This window comes from Vulpes vulpes, chromosome X, assembly GCF_048418805.1.
Source record: "Vulpes vulpes isolate BD-2025 chromosome X, VulVul3, whole genome shotgun sequence".
In the NCBI taxonomy this organism is placed as follows: Eukaryota; Metazoa; Chordata; class Mammalia; order Carnivora; family Canidae; genus Vulpes; species Vulpes vulpes.
Window position 1 is genome coordinate 3,826,808 of NC_132796.1, and position 19,463 is coordinate 3,846,270.

Here is a 19,463-nt window from a genome sequence, read left to right on the forward strand (position 1 = left end):
CCAACCCCAGAGAAAGCCAAAGCCAAAGACGCCTCAGCAAAAATGGAACAGGAGCTTCTGGCTAAGTCAATCCTGAATATAGTCCTGCACCTGAATGCAAGTCAGAAACACCACTATACATTATTCTTTTGAAAGCCAGAGTGAATAATTTCTAAATTTATCTTGCCATCCAAAATCGTCTATTCAAAGAATAACGTCCAAAGAAGTGGTGTGTCACAATTCACACATCTAAAACGTGGGGTGTGCTACAGCCAATTATAAAGGTGGGAGAACATGAGAACTCTACCTTGGTCTGGAAAGTCTGGTTAGCATTAATATGCAGTTTGAAATATGAGTTCAATTGCCATCAATTACTTCTTGGGACTCAGACTCTGTGCCCATCAAGGCTTAGGACAGCTGGAAGGAAACATCCAGGGTGTTGGAGTGAATTAGCTACTCCCTGAAGTTCCCATAAAGGCTATGAGCAAGAGATAAGGTTATCCATTATGCCTTTGAAATAGAATTCAAAATATCCTGAAAAAAAAAAAAGCCAAATTTTCTATCTACCCCTAAGCTATAGGTTTATGCAAGAATCATCCTTATCTCCTCTCTTCTGCATATGCTCTGCAGCCAAGGTCAAACATATCTAGAATCTGAGCAGCAATCATCACCTTCTCCACCCAAGCCTGGTCCTAGCCTCCAGCATATCTTACCTAGGTTACTGCAGTCACCTCCCTAACAGGTGTCCCTATATTGACCTGTCACCCTACGGTCTATTGTTAACTCAACAGAATTAATTCAGGTTAGTTCTTTTTAAATGTACATCCAGATTCTCTTTTTGAATTTCTTGAATTGTTTCCCATCTCACTCGAAGTAACGTGTCTTACAACGGCCTAGGAAGCCCTACTTCTCATGAGATTCTGACACATTTCTGGTCTAATCTGTAGCTGCTTATTTTATTCATTCTATTCCAGCAATAATATCCCCCCTGCTACTCTGTAAACATATTGACTAAATGCTTAGCCCACCATGTGCATCTGAGCTTGGGGTCCTTGTACCTCACATGCCATTTCCCAGATATCTGCATGACTCCCCTGTGGGACCTGCCTAGTAAACTATGCCTTCCCAGGTGTGCTTGGAGGGTTATTTGGGATACACATCAGTAAATTTCTTAATTTACTGATTTATTTATTTCCATAAATATTTATAATTATGGGGTCAATTATTTATTTCCATAAATATTTATAATTATGGGGTCAAGCTATGGTCAAAGAGCTACAAAGGTGTCTACTAAAGACGGGAACAGACAGTATTAATCTGTTGCTCTGGAGCATTTTACAATATGCTCATCTGAAATACGAAGCAATATTTCAGGCACACAAAATATACACAGTTCTGTATCAAAGCCCCACTAGCGTTACAAAGTGAGTTGGGAAGTTTTCATCCCTGTTATATTTTTTAAAGCGTTCACAAAAGCTAAGGTTTTTTTTTTTTTTTTTTTTTTTTTTTTTCTGAAACTTCACTGAGATTCAATCTGTAAAACTCTCTGGGCATGGTGCTTTTTAGAAAGGATAGAGAACCTTTCTGACTGCTGATTCAACACAATGCGCTCCTGGCCACATTACCAAGGTAACCAGGCACTTCTATTTTTAGAACACCACAAGGAGTAAAGAGAGAAAGAGATTCTTTGGGGCTGAAAGAAGCCATAGGCTACACCTCCTTGAACAATACCACATTTTGAAGATAGTGTGTGACATGCGGCAGTTAACTGTGGGGCACGTGTACTGGAGTTCCAAAGTTGGTCTTAACACTTTATTTAACCTTGGGGATAGCTTTTGAATAGCACCTGTCTGTCTTAGTGAAGTCAGTAATGTAGGTGAGAGTTTTCTCAGGGGAAAAATGGATATCTGGATAAAACCACACTTGTCGGTCTACACCTGTCGTCCAACACAGACACTATATTAAATAGCATTTTTACGTTCTTGAGAGCATCCTTCTTTGATCTGCTCTATGGGTACCTTAGAACTGGAGGCCTTTTGGGGTCTTTTCATATACCCCATACGAGAAAATTTCCTTCTGACTCACCTGAAGTTTGCAATCAGAAATGTCACATTCTGCAAATCATTGGTTTCCTGTCCAAAAAGTTCCAGGCAGTGGGTTGCAAAGCGATTGAAATCTTGTGTATAAAATCTCTAAATTAACTAGCTGAGAAGTGATTTTACGATTTTGCAATTTAATCTTTGCACACACACAAAAATCTCATTAAGTAAATAGGACCCTACTTCGTCGTGCACCATTTGAGAGATGAAAGGTACAAAATATCAGAGTGTCTGGCATTGGACAACAAAGGAGTGATAATCTCCTCCTGATTCTAAAAACATTTGACTGGTTCCTGAATCAAACAGACCACGAGGAAAATCTCTGTCTTTGGAAAAACATGTTGCATTTCCTTAATTGGGAAGAATACAGAACCAAACGAATTACCGCTTTTGAATATTTTCCTGAAACCCAGTAAAAGAATGTCTTCTGCTCTTTGTGAATTTGAGAGAAACAGTCATAGAGCTACACAAGCTTTTCTACCTAATTCTTTACTGCCTTGCATTCTCTCTCATTCCTCGGCCTTTCTTTAGTGAAGCTGGAGAAAAACAAGTCATTTAATGAACAGATCATTAAAATAGGCATCTGTTGCTCTTGGACGTCAGTGTTGGCCATCGGGGGTCAGGAAGTCACAGGTAAGAAGGAAAGAAAAGATTAATTTGCATTTCAGAGTCAGGATGGTCTGCCACACGGTCATAGTTACCTTCGTTGCTGTAATATATTGTGTTGGTCATCGCCAAAGAGGGACCCTATTCCCCAAGCCCAACTGGGAAGACTCAAGTCCGTAAAGGAGCGAAGAGGAATCGATGCTAACCATAGAATTTGGTACCTTGTCGACCTATGCTGGAGATGCTTCTCTTTGCTCTAATGAAAACTTGCAGTCTCTCTATTGTCCCCTGCCTCAAATGCTACTGGCACGTGGCCGCGAGTCGTGTAGAGTAGACCTGCCGTCCTATGAGACCCCCTGCACTGCACTGCACGGGATATTGGCCATATCAAGACAGCGTGTTCCACAAGACTCAGAATGTGGATTATTCTGACTCGTTCTGTCCTTTTCTGGAAAGTTCAAAGAACAGGAATTCATTATGTAACCAGCTGTTACTATAACATGGCGTCTTCCAGTGAGGTCACTTATTTTCTACACTCTTAGATGCCATTCATGTCATTTTTAAAAGGGTCCCTATAGGACGAAGGCAAAGATGCTCATTTCCCACAAAGCACTGCAGTTACATATAATTCAGGTGGAGACTAATATGCAACTTGCCTTGTTTGTAGTCACATGCAGATTAACTAGGCTTGGCTAGTGGTGATACTGGTGCCTCCTGAACCCCAGTGGTATTTTTTTTTTCAGATTTTATTTATTTGTTCATGAGAGACACAGAGAGAGGGAGAGACACAAGCAGAGGAGACATGACATGGCACTAGATCCCCAGGCCCCGGGATCATGCCCTGAACCAAAGGCAGATGCTCAACCACCGAGCCACCCAGGCATCCCAGATGATGTGGGTTTTAAAGTAATTAGTCATGATGGAGAGTCTGCCCCCCTCTCTTTTGCAAGGGCTCCTTTAGAAGTAACTTCAGTTTGGGAATCGACCTGATTCCTGCTCCCCCCAAAACATGAATGTTTCTGTATCCAAATACCCCTCTATTTTGCAGACATCAAGTCATATGTCCCTTTATTTACAAAGCTGCCCCTGATTTTTCCCATCTGGAAGAAGCTTGTTTTACTCCAGTATTTTACTCTTTCTCCTAAAGCATTGCTTCTTCCTTTACCTTGAATGACATTTATTTGTGTGTTTGCTTTTGCACGTGAATTATACCGTGCTATTCCAGTGTTCATGCCAAAGCTCCTAGGATAGGGTCCTGCACGGAACACATGCAAAGACAAATAGCTGGTTAATGAATTAATAATTTGCCTCAATGGATCCTCAAATATAAATTTGGAACAGCCAGTAATTATCACTAGCTTTCTCAAACATTATCAGGCCACATAAATAATTGAAAATGTCTACATGACAAAGAGTTTCTGCTATATCATTATGCAAGATCTTCTCCCTCCCATGATGAAATTTGACACTTTAGATGAACTCTGCAGAAATTCAAACACTAGCAAATTCATGCATTTCTATTTCTACCCCCACATTCAAATTTAACTGTATCAATAGAGACTCTGCTTGATGCACAATGTCATTGCATTAATCCACAGGCAAGGTTTGCCACCCTGCTGTATTTTGCAGAAATACTTGTGAAATATAGGCTGCTTCCATGCGCAAGGCATTAATCTAAGCAGAAGTATAAGACAACTAATTATCCTTAAGACCAAAAGCATAAGCAAACAGTTAATGAATTTGCTAATTGTTTTTCTATGCCTTGTTCCTTCATATGGTCTTTAGTTGCTAAAGATACTGTAATTAAGGGGAAACAAAGAACAGCTAGGTTCCCATATTTCTTTTACCTTTTCCTGTTTTCTTAGGCTTTTTGTTTTCAAGTCAACAGAGTGTAAGAGAAAACAAAAACCACTAGGACATGAGTTCACTTGGGGAAGTAGGTATTTGTGGCTCTTCAAGGCGATGCTTAGTAGATCTTCATTCACTCAGACATTTATGGAATGTCAGGCAGCAAGATAATGATCATGACTGGGTCCTTGAGGGGGTCCTCTAGGGCGTACAGGCAAGTAGGATGCAGAGAGAAGTGATGCAGCAGCTCCAAGGAAATGGATGCTGGTACAACGGGTAAGCGCACAAAGTTTGCTGTCTATGCGAAGGAGCATCTGCACGAATTACATGCAAGAAAGGGACGTGTAAGGCATGACTGCAGCGGGGACAGGACCATCGGAAAGAAGCAGAACAGGAGGTCTGGTGTTGGCAAATGCACACCTGTGTGAAGGAACAGCGGGTGCGAGACTGTGAGATGTAAGACGATGTAGCATATTAATCACCAGAGTCCACTCTGCCTGAAGACACGGTGTTCAGGAAAGGAAGATGGTGAGGCAGGACGGGGATATGATTACCACAGAAGCACAGGTGAAGGGGTTCAGGACAAGGCCCCCCAAAATGAACTGTGTCAGGAGGTTGGTTATGAACGATGGCCTCAAAACTCTGGCAGACGCGCAGAGAGGTTTCCTCTGAACTTCCGTCATCTGCCTAGAGACAGAATCTCCAAAAGGACCTCAAGGGTCATCAGCAGACATCGACCCCACACCCAGACTCTGCCACAAACTGTCGCATGTTCATCTGTTCTACTCAGGACCCAGTTGTTTTTTCACAAAAACATTTAGTCTCCAGGCAGACCCACGTGCTTTCCCCTTTACTTATTAAGATGGTGGAGAAGCTCTCAGATCTCACTGCTTTTGGGGGCATTCACCCATCCCCCCAAGGTGTTTCAGCACACACAACACTCCACGTTAATACACATGCATACCTTTCTTGAAGACTCGGCTAGGGATCCTAGAAGGATATGGTAAGTCTTTCCTCCCTTCCAACAAACACCAGACAGGTCGGAGAGAGCATCAACTTGGACGTGTGACAAAGCATATGGAAATACATCTATTCAGAGGCAGCCATGCAGAGCTAAAGTCATCACCACATGGGATCTTTTCAAGGGACCAAGTAATATCGCGGGCTCAGAGTTCCTACTGAGATTATAGCACTCAGGCTGAGTGAGCGTGCACTCCGGTGGCTTCCCTATTGATCACGTTGAACGTGAGGTGGAAGCAACCGGTGTGGAACAGCAGTGAACATTCCTGACGCGTCCTCTAAGACTGTGCACCCAAAGTCATTGTCCAAGCCAGTATCTCCTGGTGGATACAGGCTTCAGGCTTTCCTGAGGCTTTTTCCTGCAAGAGGAAAGCCAGGAAGGACCAGCTATAATTGCTAACAATTAGATAAGGGCTTGACGTTGTGGTGCCAAGAACTTTTTTTATTGGAGTCGGGCTAAGACAGGTAATAATGTAGTAACAAATATCCCCTTAGGGGTTTATATATATATATATATACACACATATATGTATATGGGGATACATAAGGGGATATTCTTTTTTGCTCTGGAAGTGCCCTGAAGCTCGAGTAGCTCTAGAAGAGTGACTCAGTGTTGCCATCTTATGGGGGAAACCTTCATGGCTGCCTGAGGCAACAAAGCAGAAAGAGAGAGATTGCAGAAATTCACTTCCGCTCTTAGAAGCCTTGCTCTGATCCTAACACCCGTCACTTCCTCCCACAACTCATTAGACTGAACTAGCTCCATAACCACTCCCGACGAGAAGGGAAGCTGAGAAAATGTGGGAAACCCATGGTTAGTGGGCACTAGCTGCCCTTGCCACCCTGCTCAATGCTTTCAGCACATTTCAACTCGTGTCAGGGCTTATGAGATAGTACCTATTAATTTTCTTATTTAATGCAGGATGACAGAGAGAAATTGAGGGACTGATCTAAGGTAATAGGACAATTAAAGGGCAGAGTGCGATTGACACATCCATGTTAAGATATTTGGAAATTTGGAGGTGCCTGGGCGGCACAGGTGGTTAAGCGACTGACTCTTGATTTCGGCTCAGGTCATGATCTCAGGGTCATAATATCAAGGCCCATGTCAGGCTCCATGCTCCACATCAGGAGTCTGCTTAAGTTTCTTTCTCCCTGTCTATCTGTCCCTCCTCCCCTGCTCTCACTCTCTTAATAATAATAATAATAATAATAATAATAATAATAATAAACCTTTGAAAAAAAGATATTTGGAATTTTGTTGAAGGCAAGGGTGAGCTATTAAGAAGGTTTAAGCAAAGAGGCGCCGTGATTGTATTTCGGACTTAAAGATATACTTTCGCTTGGTTAGGAAAATGGATTCAGGAGGACAAGCGTCAGGTCAGTGAGGAGATGATGATGAAAATCTAGGAAGGGAGACGATGAGACATCAAAGAACGGGTACCATATTAATCAGGAATATATTCAAGTGGCAGAAAAACACCTTCAAAAACAGGTGTAAATAAAGGTAATTTATTAAGCATCTGGATATGGGACTACCTTCTGAGAATGCATCAGATGAAGTCATCAAACCTCTAATATCTCTTTTTCTCTTTACGCTGCTGTCTGTACACTAACGTGGTAGAAAAATCCACTCACCGTTTCCAGCCTTACATACTCACAGCATGTTATCAAGGACAAGAGGGAGAAAAGTCCCATAAAATAATACCTATGGTCCTATTGCTGCGACCTGACTATATTCCAGTCCTAATACAATCAGTTTTGAGCATGAAGATGGTACTTCCCAGTCTAACCAAATGAGGATCTGTGTCTGGGACAGGTGTAAGGGCTAATTTTTAACCCCACTGGTTGAAAGTGCAAGACAGCTGGGTCCCTTGATGGCTCTGTCCACGGGCTTGAGGTCACAGCTCTCCCGTTGTCCCACCATGCCTCTTGCTGAGCACAGGGTGTCAGATACAAGCTTCAGTGAGCTGTTGATTTAAATTAGGCCCTACACCCAATTTACCTTTCCTCATCCAGTTTAATTTTCTTTATCCACACTTGGCATACCTAAAATGGCCATGTTCATTGATTTGTTTGCTCATCTATTGCTAGAACTTTCTGCAACCACACACACACACACACGTATAAAATCCATGGATGCAGAGACCCCAATTATTTGCTCATCATCATGTAGAGTGATGCCTGCAATCTAGGAGGCATGCATTGGGATATTTGCTTTGCCACTGACCATGTTTAATAGACTGTGCATGCCGACAATGCATTTACCTAAACAAATATATGACATAAGACTGATAAATGAATCGGATGTTTATGGAGACACCACTGATTCACAAAGTAGGGAAAATGGTATTTGATCCTCCGGTGTTCTTATTAGGCAGGCTTTCCATTTGAACCATTCTCGTATTGTAGCCACATTTATTAATAAGTACTTTCATCTAGGTTGCAGTAGTGTCCCTGAATTAAATTGCATTGCAAGATCAACTTCTTAAAAATGGTGCAGAGCACTCATTAAAATAAGACTTCCTAGTACTAGGGTGTTCTTTGAACCCCCACCATTGATGTCAACCCAAGATGGCTTCATAACACGGAGATCTGAGCATTCAAAGAGCGAAACTCACCATTTTACTTCTTGGATGTGCAGTTATTGGGGCCATACCTTAACGAAAGCCGCTCGAGCAATGTCTTTTGTGGTGAAAATTAATTACTGGCTGTTTTATAAAAATGTACGTTTTATCTACCATGTTGTCTAATCTCTTTCCAGGGCTACCATTCTCTGGGTGCTGGAAGCTGAACAACCCTGGTGTGATAGCCTGCTTTATGCAGAGTGGTAGGTCAGCCTGTCCAATCTCACACACAATGGAGAGCAACAGCGTGGAGGTGGTTCAATAACTAATTTAACCTCAAACCTAATTCTTTGAATGATGTATCAATCACGGCCCCTTAAAATGCCCGTGTCAAAGGAAAACACACGGCTTTGCCTTGGATTTAATTAATTTACACAGCATTCATTCTACCTTGATGAATACCCATATAGGTGGACTGAATACTTATAAATATACATAAATGCCAGGTTAATTTTCCCTATCAGAGACAGAGCAAGCCAAATGAATCAAAGAAAAAGATCCACCCATTAAAATAGGTGATGTTCTCTTCCTATAATGGGGTGGGGATTGGAAAGGATGGGAGACAAGGAAAGGTAAGGAAAATATGAGTCCGTGTTCCTAAGAAGTTACATTCGTACTTGGAAAAAGAAGGGGATTCCTACTTCGGTCTGCTTGGTTTTGAATGGATTCCCTTTTCTGGCCATTATGCCACTCTCCAGAGCTGGCTAATGGAAACTAAATTCCCAAAGGGTATTTAGGGACTAAATTCCCAAAGGGTAGGCTGGTAGAAAGAGCTGGGTTCTGGCCCCAGGTGTGGTGGTGGAGTGGTTCTGGTCAAGAATCCAAACTTGACGGTCCTAGAGCTTTGTCCTATTTGCTTAGATCTTTGGCCTCCTCCCCCTGCCCTATTGAATGGAAGTGTATTTGACATGCAAATGTAAGGTAGTTAATCTGACGCATTCATAGCCTGCAGTGCATGGCCTTTGTAGCAATGATTAGCACCTCTTTCACTTTACCTAGCAGTGACATCTTTGATCAGAATGGTCCCACAGGTTAAAATTCACTCTCATTAACCAGATGTCCAACGCGGCTCTTGTTTTCTGGGAGTTAGGCCATAGTTCTCCATATGCAACCGACACCATTAAGATGGGCTGCTTTGGTTTTTAACTTGGTAAAGAAAAACGTTGTTAAAATGATGTCAGGGATCCCACGGGAGAGACGTAAGAGTGGGTAAACCTCAGTGTGATTGAACGAAAGATGTCTGTTCAAGGCAGTATAAACAGGTCAAGACTCGGAGATTTTTAAAACCAACGTGACCTCTGTTGGATGAACAACGTGGTATTTGGAGCTTTGAAACCAGAAGCTCAGAGCACATGCATGTATTCGTGTTTAATTTATATCAGTGCATCTTTAAAGATGAAGGAAGGGGGCAAAAGGGAAGGATTCAGCTTAATGTTCTGGACTGAATGTGATTTCCCACAGGGGGCGGGCTGAGGAGGGGAATCAAATAGCTTATTTCCATCAAAGTGAAGCACATGGTGGGTGTAGGAAGGACTGCACGGCGGACAAGGAGCTTGGGCAAATCTATATTCATAGTCTAGGTTCTCCTTAAGGAGATATTTAGGCAAAGGTGACCCAAACTCTGAAGGTGTGGATCAATTTGGTCTTCAGTAGTTTACTACCTTTTTCCTCTCACGAATCCATCTTCGGTTTTTTTTTTTTTTTTTTTTATCTCTCCAATGGTTAGAACTACTAAAATCAGTAAAATTTCTCCAATAGTTAAAATTAGTAAAATTTCTCCAATTAAGTATTTTCTCCAAATAGTTAAATAATGAATTCAGATAATCCAGAATAGTATAAAGAAGATCCCCAAAAGTCACCTAAGATAAGCAAGTCTTTGTTTAGTCAATACCATCCCTGGCATCTCTACAAACATGGAAACAAGAAAATGTAAAAATTAAATGCATAGAATTCATTTTTTTTTTAAAAAGCAGAGTGTCATATTCTTAGAAATACAACTTATGTCAGAATAAAAATGGTTTTAAGCTGAAAATATAAGTGATTTTCAAGAAGATGGCTCTTCATCACAAGTCCTCTAAAGAAGAAAAGTCTTTAAAAAGATTGGAGCTATGATGTTTTTGTTAGGCATGTTTTTTGTTTTTTTGGGGGGGTTGGGTTTGTTTTTTTGTTTTTTGTTTTTTTTTGTTTGTTTGTTTGTTTGGTTTTTTTCTTTAGAGTTAATCCATGGACTCCTTTCTATGAAAGATGAAGGACTTCATGCAAACACCTTCCCCGACTTTTCTCCCTGACTTTTCCGGTTTTGTTAGTTCTATTGTCATTTTGGGAAGGGTGAGTTCTCTACCCATTCAGCTCAGTCAAGTTTCCAAAACTCCATCATGTTATCTTGGAACTACCTTGGGATGGATTCCACACAGATGAGCCCTCCTCCTGATCAAGACTTCTCAACTTCAGAATCACTGTCGCCCTATTTGAACGGTTTCATCCCGGAGCTGGCGGTCCTCAAGGAGTCACGGTTGCCGCCAGATGTCCTTACGGTCCAAGGACAACTTATTCTTGTATTATTGGAGAAATTATTCTGGGGAGCGACATTTGCAGCCAGATTTCAACCTTGAAAATAGTATTTGGGAGCAAGCAACAGTCTTGAAAGGCTTTGTTAAAAGAAAGGATTTACACAATGACTTTAGTCGTTGGCCCATTCCGAGCATCTCTATGAAAATATTGAGAGTGTTGAAAATGTGTTTCCTCCGTGTTCTATCGGGCCTGTTTTTCTCCTTGAACACCCCCCCTGATGATCTCTTTATTTTGCCCACTTGGCAGCACAAGTAGGCTTGGTTTTGATGAGAGGTTCACGGTGCACTGGCTTTTCCCAGAACCAAGTTTTGAGCAGCACGTCCCAGTGTTGCTTAAGCTCAAGAAACGTCTCTCCCGTCACATCTTTGAAACGAGTTTTCCTTCTGTTCCGCTCTCCAGGAACACCAACGGTGTAAACATTTTATCCTCGCTCTCTCGTTGCTATCATTTTTCTCATTCTAAACATGTTTACGCTTTTTTTTTTTTTTTTTTTTTGCTTTATTTTGAGCCATTTCCCTGAACCTATCCCCTGTGTTGCTGGCAATATTTTACTCTTTTTAAGGCTATTTTATGGCACTCCAAATGGCTTTTTCAACCTTTTAAATTCTTATCTTTATCTTTCATTTCTTTCCACTAGCTTTCCCAACTTAATTTACATATTTCTCTGTTGTTTTGTAATATCTTGAGACATTTTACTTCTTTTAACTCCTTTTGAGAAATCATGTATTAAAAGTTATTTGTAGCCTGCGAAGAATTAGCTGAGATTGCTGTTTCCTTTGTGAAGTGTGTCATATTTTCTTTTTGCTGATGTTTCTCATTCCTCCTCACCTGCTTTCCTTGCAAATAAGGCAACAATATTCTCTTGGCTCTTTTCTGATTTTTGCTTATCTCAGAATAGACCATTGGCAGTGGGCAATGACTGAAACGCAGGGGATCTGTCTATAGCTTTGATTCACTTAGTTACTTTAAAGTCTGTCTTGGGCGGGGGTGAGCGGGCAGGTAGCTCAGTTGGTTGAGCTTCTGACTCTTGATTTCAGCTCACATCATGACCTTGGGGTTGGGAGATCAAGCCCCGCATCCATGCTGAGCGTGGAGCCTGCCTAAAATTCTCTCTCCCTCTCCCCTCCCTGCTCACAGGGGCTCACTTGCTCTCTCTCTTTTTCAAAAATAAATAAAAAAAACCAAACTCCATCTTGTCCAATCAGTTACGCTTTGCCCTGGAGAACAGGTCGCTTCTCAGATTCAAGAGTTCAGGGGCTTAGTAGAGATTCTAGCAAAACCCCTTATCCCACAGTTTCCCCATGCCTGTGGTCAGAATCTTGATAGGATGCATCCTTAATGTTGTTGAACTTGCTTTATCTCACGCAGCTTCACAGAGTCAGGAATCCAAGTCGCAGGAAAAACAACGTGAGGGGACTGCTTCCACGAAACTTCAAATGCTTTTGGTGGAGCGACATTTGCAGCCAGATTTCAACCTTGAAAATCGTTTTTGGGAGCAAGCAACAAAGTCTTGAGAGGCTTTGTTAAAAGGAAGGATTTATACAGGCCCTTTTGCATTTCTTTGTAATTATGGATATGCCTTTTCAGATCTGACACTGTTTATTGTGATGGAGGACAGGGCTGTCAGTGACTCCCTGACCGTGGGCAGACTTCAGGTATTAGGAAAGCAGCGCACTTGGTTGGGAGTGGTCGTCATTTCTTGCTCTCACTGAACATGACATTTCCTTCCACTGACTCTTTAAGGGATTGAAATAAAAAAAAATTCTTGATCAGATTTAACAGGAACACTGGATATTTACTTAAATTATGCACCTCTGAAGACATTCTGTGAAGCCCTGACTTTTTGCCTCTGGGGATCATTTTTTAAGCGATTCAAATATTTATACTAGAAATATTCACAACTGCTGAACCCAAGGCGTGGTTGTCCCGTGTAGGTATCGGTGAAATAAAAGAGCCTGGCCACACTACCTTCTCAGGGCTTACAATGTTCATTTGAATGGCATCTCCTCCACAAATTCCAATATCCCTTGTTTCCAGCAGAATTAGCTTTATAAGCTCATTTGCCATTCTGGGCACAGACATCTCTTTCTTCATTTGAAACAGAATTGATTCCTCCTTGAAGTTAAATAAGCAAATCTGTATTTGAGGAATGCCAGCTACATTCAATGTCCTCATCTCTCCTTTGGTCCAATTCAGACTCATTTCAAAGTCACTGTCCTTTCTCATTTTACATCTGATGTATATGATTTCCAAATCATTTCCTTCCATAGTTTATTTTGTTGAATGGAGTTCATTTATATTGCTCACATGTTTTTCATGAATATTTGCAATGTATGTTAGCATTAAGCATCCTTGGCATGTAGCACGGAGCTCAAAGGGCATCAGATATTCAATAAATGGGGCTGGACATTATATAGTTTGAGGGGCGGGGGTCTTGATGTCCAATTTGGAAGAAGGAGAGAGTCACCTTCCAGACCAAGTTTTTCTATTTAAGATCCTAACGACTGACACTATTAGTCTAGAATAAAGTAATTAAGATTGATTTGAATTACCTACCAGTCATGTAAGCACCAATGATTTTTGTTGGAAAATTAGGCAATTAAGGTGACTATTAATCATAATGAAAATATAAATGCATATTTCCAAGAAGAGTTCTAAATATTTCATCCTTGTGCCTAATTATTTAAACTGGAATCTTGTCTACTCATAAATGATGCTTAAATAATGCAGATATAAACACACTGCATTGTTTAGAAAACTGAATAAATGTTGAGTTTGAGGTTTTAAAAAGAAAGAAAATATTCAAGGTAAGGAAAATGACTAGCTTTTCTCTCAATTCCTCAGGCAGATCTAAAAATACTAAGAAAATGAAATAGCATGTTATTATTAGGGCTGAGTTGAGTCTCACATAGATTCAGGGAGAAAAAAAAAAAACCAGTACAATTTAAAAACTACCACATCTCCATTATTTGGAATTTATCCTAAAGAAATGATGATAGTTACAGAAAGATGTAATAAGGATGTTCACTACAATCTTATTGATAGTAGCAAAAAAAAAAATCAAAAGAAGTGCAAATGCTCAACAAAATTAAGTTAGTGGAATACATTTCATGATACTATTCAGCCATTAAAATTCAGATTAAAGTATATATCACATTTGAAATTTTCGAAAGAATAGCCTTTTTAAAGCAGAATGCACAATTATGTATAGAGTATGATCCTAGATTCGTAAACATTTCATAAAATGTGTATATCACATACTATATGTAAAATGTGCATTATATCAAATAACTTAAACATCTGCCAAAAAATGGACATTGTTCATCCTTGGGAAGCAGGGATATCAGAGTCTAAATGTATCCATTTTACTTTTCTACATTTTTCAAAAAATTTTTTGCAGTAAAACTATTACTTTTTAAACATGGAAAGCAAGAATGATCTATATTAGAAAGCATACACAGTACCCTTTGGTCAAGTCTAAAAGGGCAGATGTCAAGCACTGTTGACCAGGTCTGACCTTGCATGTCAGGTCAGCACGTCCACTGGACATAGATCCCATCTTACATATCTTTTTGGGGGAGATAGACCAGAAAGGAAAAAAGAAAAAGATGGACAACAGAGTATTAGAGTATGTTAGGAAGAAAAAAAAAAAAACAGTCTTAGGGACAAACCAAAACAGAGCCCAAAAAATGGGTATGAGGTGTTTGGTGTGGGGGTGGGGTATGTGAGGACAGAACCTTGGAAGTTTCACCAAAAATGTGTCTTTAGAAGAAGGATCCAAAATAAAACTGCAAATGACAGAAGAGAGGAAGAGCACACTAAAAGATAGGAGTCACCTAGTGACCAAGAAACATATGGCGGCCAGGAAGGATGGGAAGCCTCCTGCCATATTGAGCAGACGAGTAAGATTATCTGAAGTGCATCTTCCTGGGATCACTCTTAACGTCTTGCAGTGACTCCGTAATGCCTTCAGGATAAAGTTTACACTTAAAAAAATGATTCATTTATTTTGGAGAGGGACAAAGAGAATGCGGGTGTAGGCAAAGACAGAGCGAATCTCAAGCAGACTCCCCAACAACGTGGGGCTCAATCTCATGAGCCATGAGATCATGACGGGAGCCACCGAAGTCTCCCAAAATTCATACTTCCCATTGTGCACACCTGCCGCACATACCCTTCCCAGCTGCCCAATATTCAATATACGCTCGAGGCTTTTCCAAATTATTCCCATTCCCCGCAATCTACCACGGTGTGTTTAACGCACGCTGCAGTGTTGCTGCACTCTAGGTCGTGTCCTAACTGGGCTCTATTTTGGCGTGTTCTTGTCTGCCGCTGGCCCCAGAGGCTGAGCACCCCAAGGGGAAGAAGTCTTCTCATGGTCACCAATGAATTAGAGGGAAGAAGATATGGAGAGGAATGCCCCAAACCACTATGAAAATGGCAAGCAGAGTGCCCAATGGGAAACAGGGGAAGTCATGAGAAAAAGAAACCAAAAAGAAGATGAAGAAGAAGAAGAAGAAGAAGAAGAAGAAGAAGAAGGCAGAGATTATAGAGTGAAGAGCTTCCTTCATACCACAAGGAGAACAGGTGTTTCTTTCCCCCCATGTTGTTCTGTCCTCATACTATCCCACATCTGTCTGGCTTAGAGATGGAAAATTTGGTGGCAAACAGGACTGTGTAAAAACCTATGACTACTGGGTTTGTCAGAGAAGTTTTCACAGGGTGAATTCTGCAGGACTTTGAGGGGCTTTTGATTTTTTTAATATATATGTTCTCTCAACTGGAGAGTCATCGCTATTGTCCCTTTTACTTGGATTGTTTCATGCCTCGTCCTTGGAGAGCGACCTTATCTCAGGAGAGAGCTAGCAAGCTGAGGATGTAGTGCAGAGGACAGAACGACGGCCCGGCCCGATTTCCTTGGTCAAGGCTCTTAAATGGGGAAGTTGTCCTCTGTGTAGGTCAGATTGGCTTAGGAGAAGTGGAGGCTGCCATTTGGCCCATGGGAGGAGCAAGGATGGTACACTGGGCTGGGGGGCTCTCTTACAGAGCAGCATTTTTAACACGACAGTTGAGGGTATTGAAGAATCAGAAAACGTAACATAAAGGAATATCAGACATGCTCCCCATGCAAGCCTTCTGCATAGACTTCAATTCATGGATCACGGGGGCCAGCTGACCCGTAAATGAAGGGATGCTCCAACAAGATGATGGGGTACTCTGGAAGGGTCTCAGTGAACAGATGGATTTGTCCCCCATTAAGAAAACACTGCACAACACAGCTGAATTAAAAGTAGTAAGTTATTTTTAAGGTGTTCATAATGAATAGTATTTCAGTCGTTTAAGGTACCATTTCATGGGGAATGGAGGGGAGTTTATATTTGTTTCCATACCCCTAGGTTCTCATAAACTAAGTTTGCTGCAGACTCAAGAGATGTTTAGGACTTTTTAGAGGTCTGTAGGAAAATAAAGAGGGGACTGCAAGGGGGAGCTTACACTAGTTATTACCGTTGATAAGTTATTTATACCTAAATATGCCCAAGACATAATCCATCGTGCTTTCAATGGTTTCATTTTACTGACAAGTAGATTCAGGTTAAAAAAAAAAATCAGGGGATCCCTGGGTGGCGCAGTGGTTTAGTGCCTGCCTTCGGCCCAGGGTGTGATCCTGGAGACCTGGGATCGAGTCCCACGTCGGGCTCTTTGCATGGAGCCTGCTTCTCCCTCTGCCTGTGTCTCTGCCTCTCTCTGTCTCTCATGAATAAATAAATAAAATCTTTAAAAAAATCAATTCTGAATTTAAAGAAATTCACTCTGTGAGGTTATAATCCATGATGTATACAAGATTTCACTGGCATCCATAAAAAGTAAAAGTATTTTAGAACACATTAAAAAAAAACAAAACACCAGGTATTGAAAATGAAAAGAAAGTAGGTTTGCTCAGTGGTCTCAAAGTATTTCATTTGATCAAATGTTTAATACGGGTAAGCTCTCCGATTCTCTCATCCCACAATGCCGCTCATTTTGCTGGTTCTGGATGCCACTATTAATCAGTTCTCGAACTCAGCATGTGAGCTTAGGGAAATAATTTCCCCATTTCTATTTTCTCCTAATGCAGTAGAAATTTATAAATTCAATTTCTAAAAGTTCTTCGGAATGATTTCTAGTGAAGTAGACTGTGTAGATGTATGGAAAGTAGTTCGAATGTATTTGCCAGGGCAAGATCACTCTAAATAAGCACTCACATTTTTTCCTATTGTTTACAATTCTCAAAACCATTTCACATATATCATCTCATTATGAGATTCATTCAATCCACTGAGAAAATTAACTGGAAATACAGTTATTCGTATGATTTGAACAACTCTTATTTCTGTCCATTCCTCCGTACCAGTAAACACAAAAGGGTAGAAATACAACAACTGACGAATATTTTTCAATGTCTACCGTTTACCAAAAAAAAAAAATAATAATAATTTTAAGACTGATTCTTGATAACCCCGCCTTTCAAAGGAAAATTTTCATATTATATTTTACTTTTGGCTTTCAAGATATATATAAAATGTATCTCTCTGTATACCATACCACAGATACAGATACATACAGAGAGATATATAATTATGTATAAAATTATAAAATATTATGTATTATGTATGCTATATATGTCATATGGAGCATATATAACATACATAGCACATATTATATATACATACATAATATACAGCATACATCATGTAATATACAGCGTACATAACATATATAGCACAGCATATATTATATGATATATGATATATAGTATGCATTATATATTATTATATATGTTAAATATTTTATATTATGTATAAATATATTATTATATATTCTAATTTCATTTTAAAATACTGGGCAAAATATTTGAAGCAAATCTGAACAATAAAAGGGAGGGACTTACCTGTGATGGTGTATGTTATTGGAGAAAAATTAGAAAAATTCTGAATAACTAATTTTCAAAAGATATTCAGCCATTATTCTAAGCACTACGGATAAGAACTGTAAACATTACTGAGGGTTCTGTTCTTTTCAAGCCATTCAAGAATATGTTTGATTATATCTGACATCAGATATAGTATTCTCTTCCACAGATTGTCATAATTAATCGTTATCTGCCCTAGGAAAGTGCATTCGTGCTGCTATTCTGGTACTGTAGATTTCACCAGAATTCAGTACTTCCTCCTTTGTGCTATTTTTCTTTGGGTTAAATTCCTAAAATTATGTTTCCGGAGTCACTGAACACATTTTAGAAGCATTTCATATTTCCAAATAGCCTACCAGCAAAGTTATAAAAAAAAAAAAAACATTATACAAGTTTATTCAAAGTGTCCCAGAGTACTCTTTGATGGATGTCCTTGTTCACGTTTTCTGTTATTATTATAGTCATTAATATCATAGAAATATTTATGAAGAGTTTAAACATAAGCATTTTTGTTTTAGTGACTTTAAACCTTTTTCATGTTTATGAGCTCTGAAAGCTTTTGCCAAAAAATAAATAAATAAATAAATAAAATCTTTTGCATCATTTTATTTTACTAATATTTTTCCTATCAATTTTAACAGCTCATCATGGGATACCTTATATGTCGATTCGTGTCAAAACTACTTCCTACATGTTTTTCATGTACCTTTTTTACTATAACAAAACATCATTTGTAAAATAAAACCTAAAAGTATTTTTATCATTTAAAAATATTTTTGAGCTCCATCTATGGGAAAGAGACAATAATGCTGAGGGTATTAATGATGAGTAAAATATACCTGGTCTCTCCTGGGGGCCTTAATATATTGGAGGAAAGAAAGGTTTTCTTTTTTAATTTTTATTTATTTATGATAGAGAGAGAGAGAGAGAGAGGCAGGGACACAGGCAGAGGGAGAAGCAGGCTCCATGCACCGGGAGCCCAATGTGGGATTTGATCCCGGGTCTCCAGGATCGTGCCCTGGGCCAAAGGCAGGCGCCAAACCGCTGCACCACCCAGGGATCCTGAAAGGTTTTAATTCAAAAGACCAAACAGGTAAATATGCAGTTGTCAATTTTGGCTAGTGTTTCGAAGGGATATTTGAGGTTATCTGTCAAGTGTTTCCCAGGGCGATCTGATCTATGAAGTAGATATAGGTAGGCAAAAAATGATGTTCAAGCTACTATGTGAATGATGATCTGTGTCCATCAGTGGGAAGAAGCAGAGGTGGGTAATAGAAGTGGATGAGTCCAGGCAGCACCAATAGGTGCCTTCCTTTCGCATTTCTATGTTTATTTTCATGTTGTTTCTTAAAAGGTTTTATTTTTAAGTAATCTCTACCCCCAATATGGAGCTTGAACTCACAATGAGATCAAGAGTTACATGCTCAAAAAAAAAAAAAAAAAAAAAAAAAAGTCACATACTCCACTGACTGAGCCACCTGGGGTGCCCCTCCTGACTTCTATATTTAGAGTTAAGCTTACAAAGTCTTTCTACAATCCAAAGTTCTCTCAATATTTGTATTTTACATAACGTGCTTTTTTTCCCCTTTTAAATGATGTGTTTCATCAATCCACAATGTATTTGATGGTGTATTTATTTGGTATGAGGTTGGGAGCTAGTTGTCCAGGGGCCATTTGTGGTAATGTTGATATTTTCCCAACACATGTTTAACTTGCCCTGTAGATATTAAATGACCATGCGATAATACCTTCTGATAAATATTT

The 19,463-nt window shown here is 39.9% G+C and overlaps 1 long non-coding RNA gene across 1 annotated transcript in view; it reads right to left on the reverse strand.

The window, feature by feature from the left end:
• Nucleotides 1-19,463, reverse strand: part of LOC112932362 (uncharacterized) — a 444,049-nt gene that overhangs the window by 114,860 nt on the left and 309,726 nt on the right. The gene's annotated exons all lie outside the window — the stretch shown is intronic.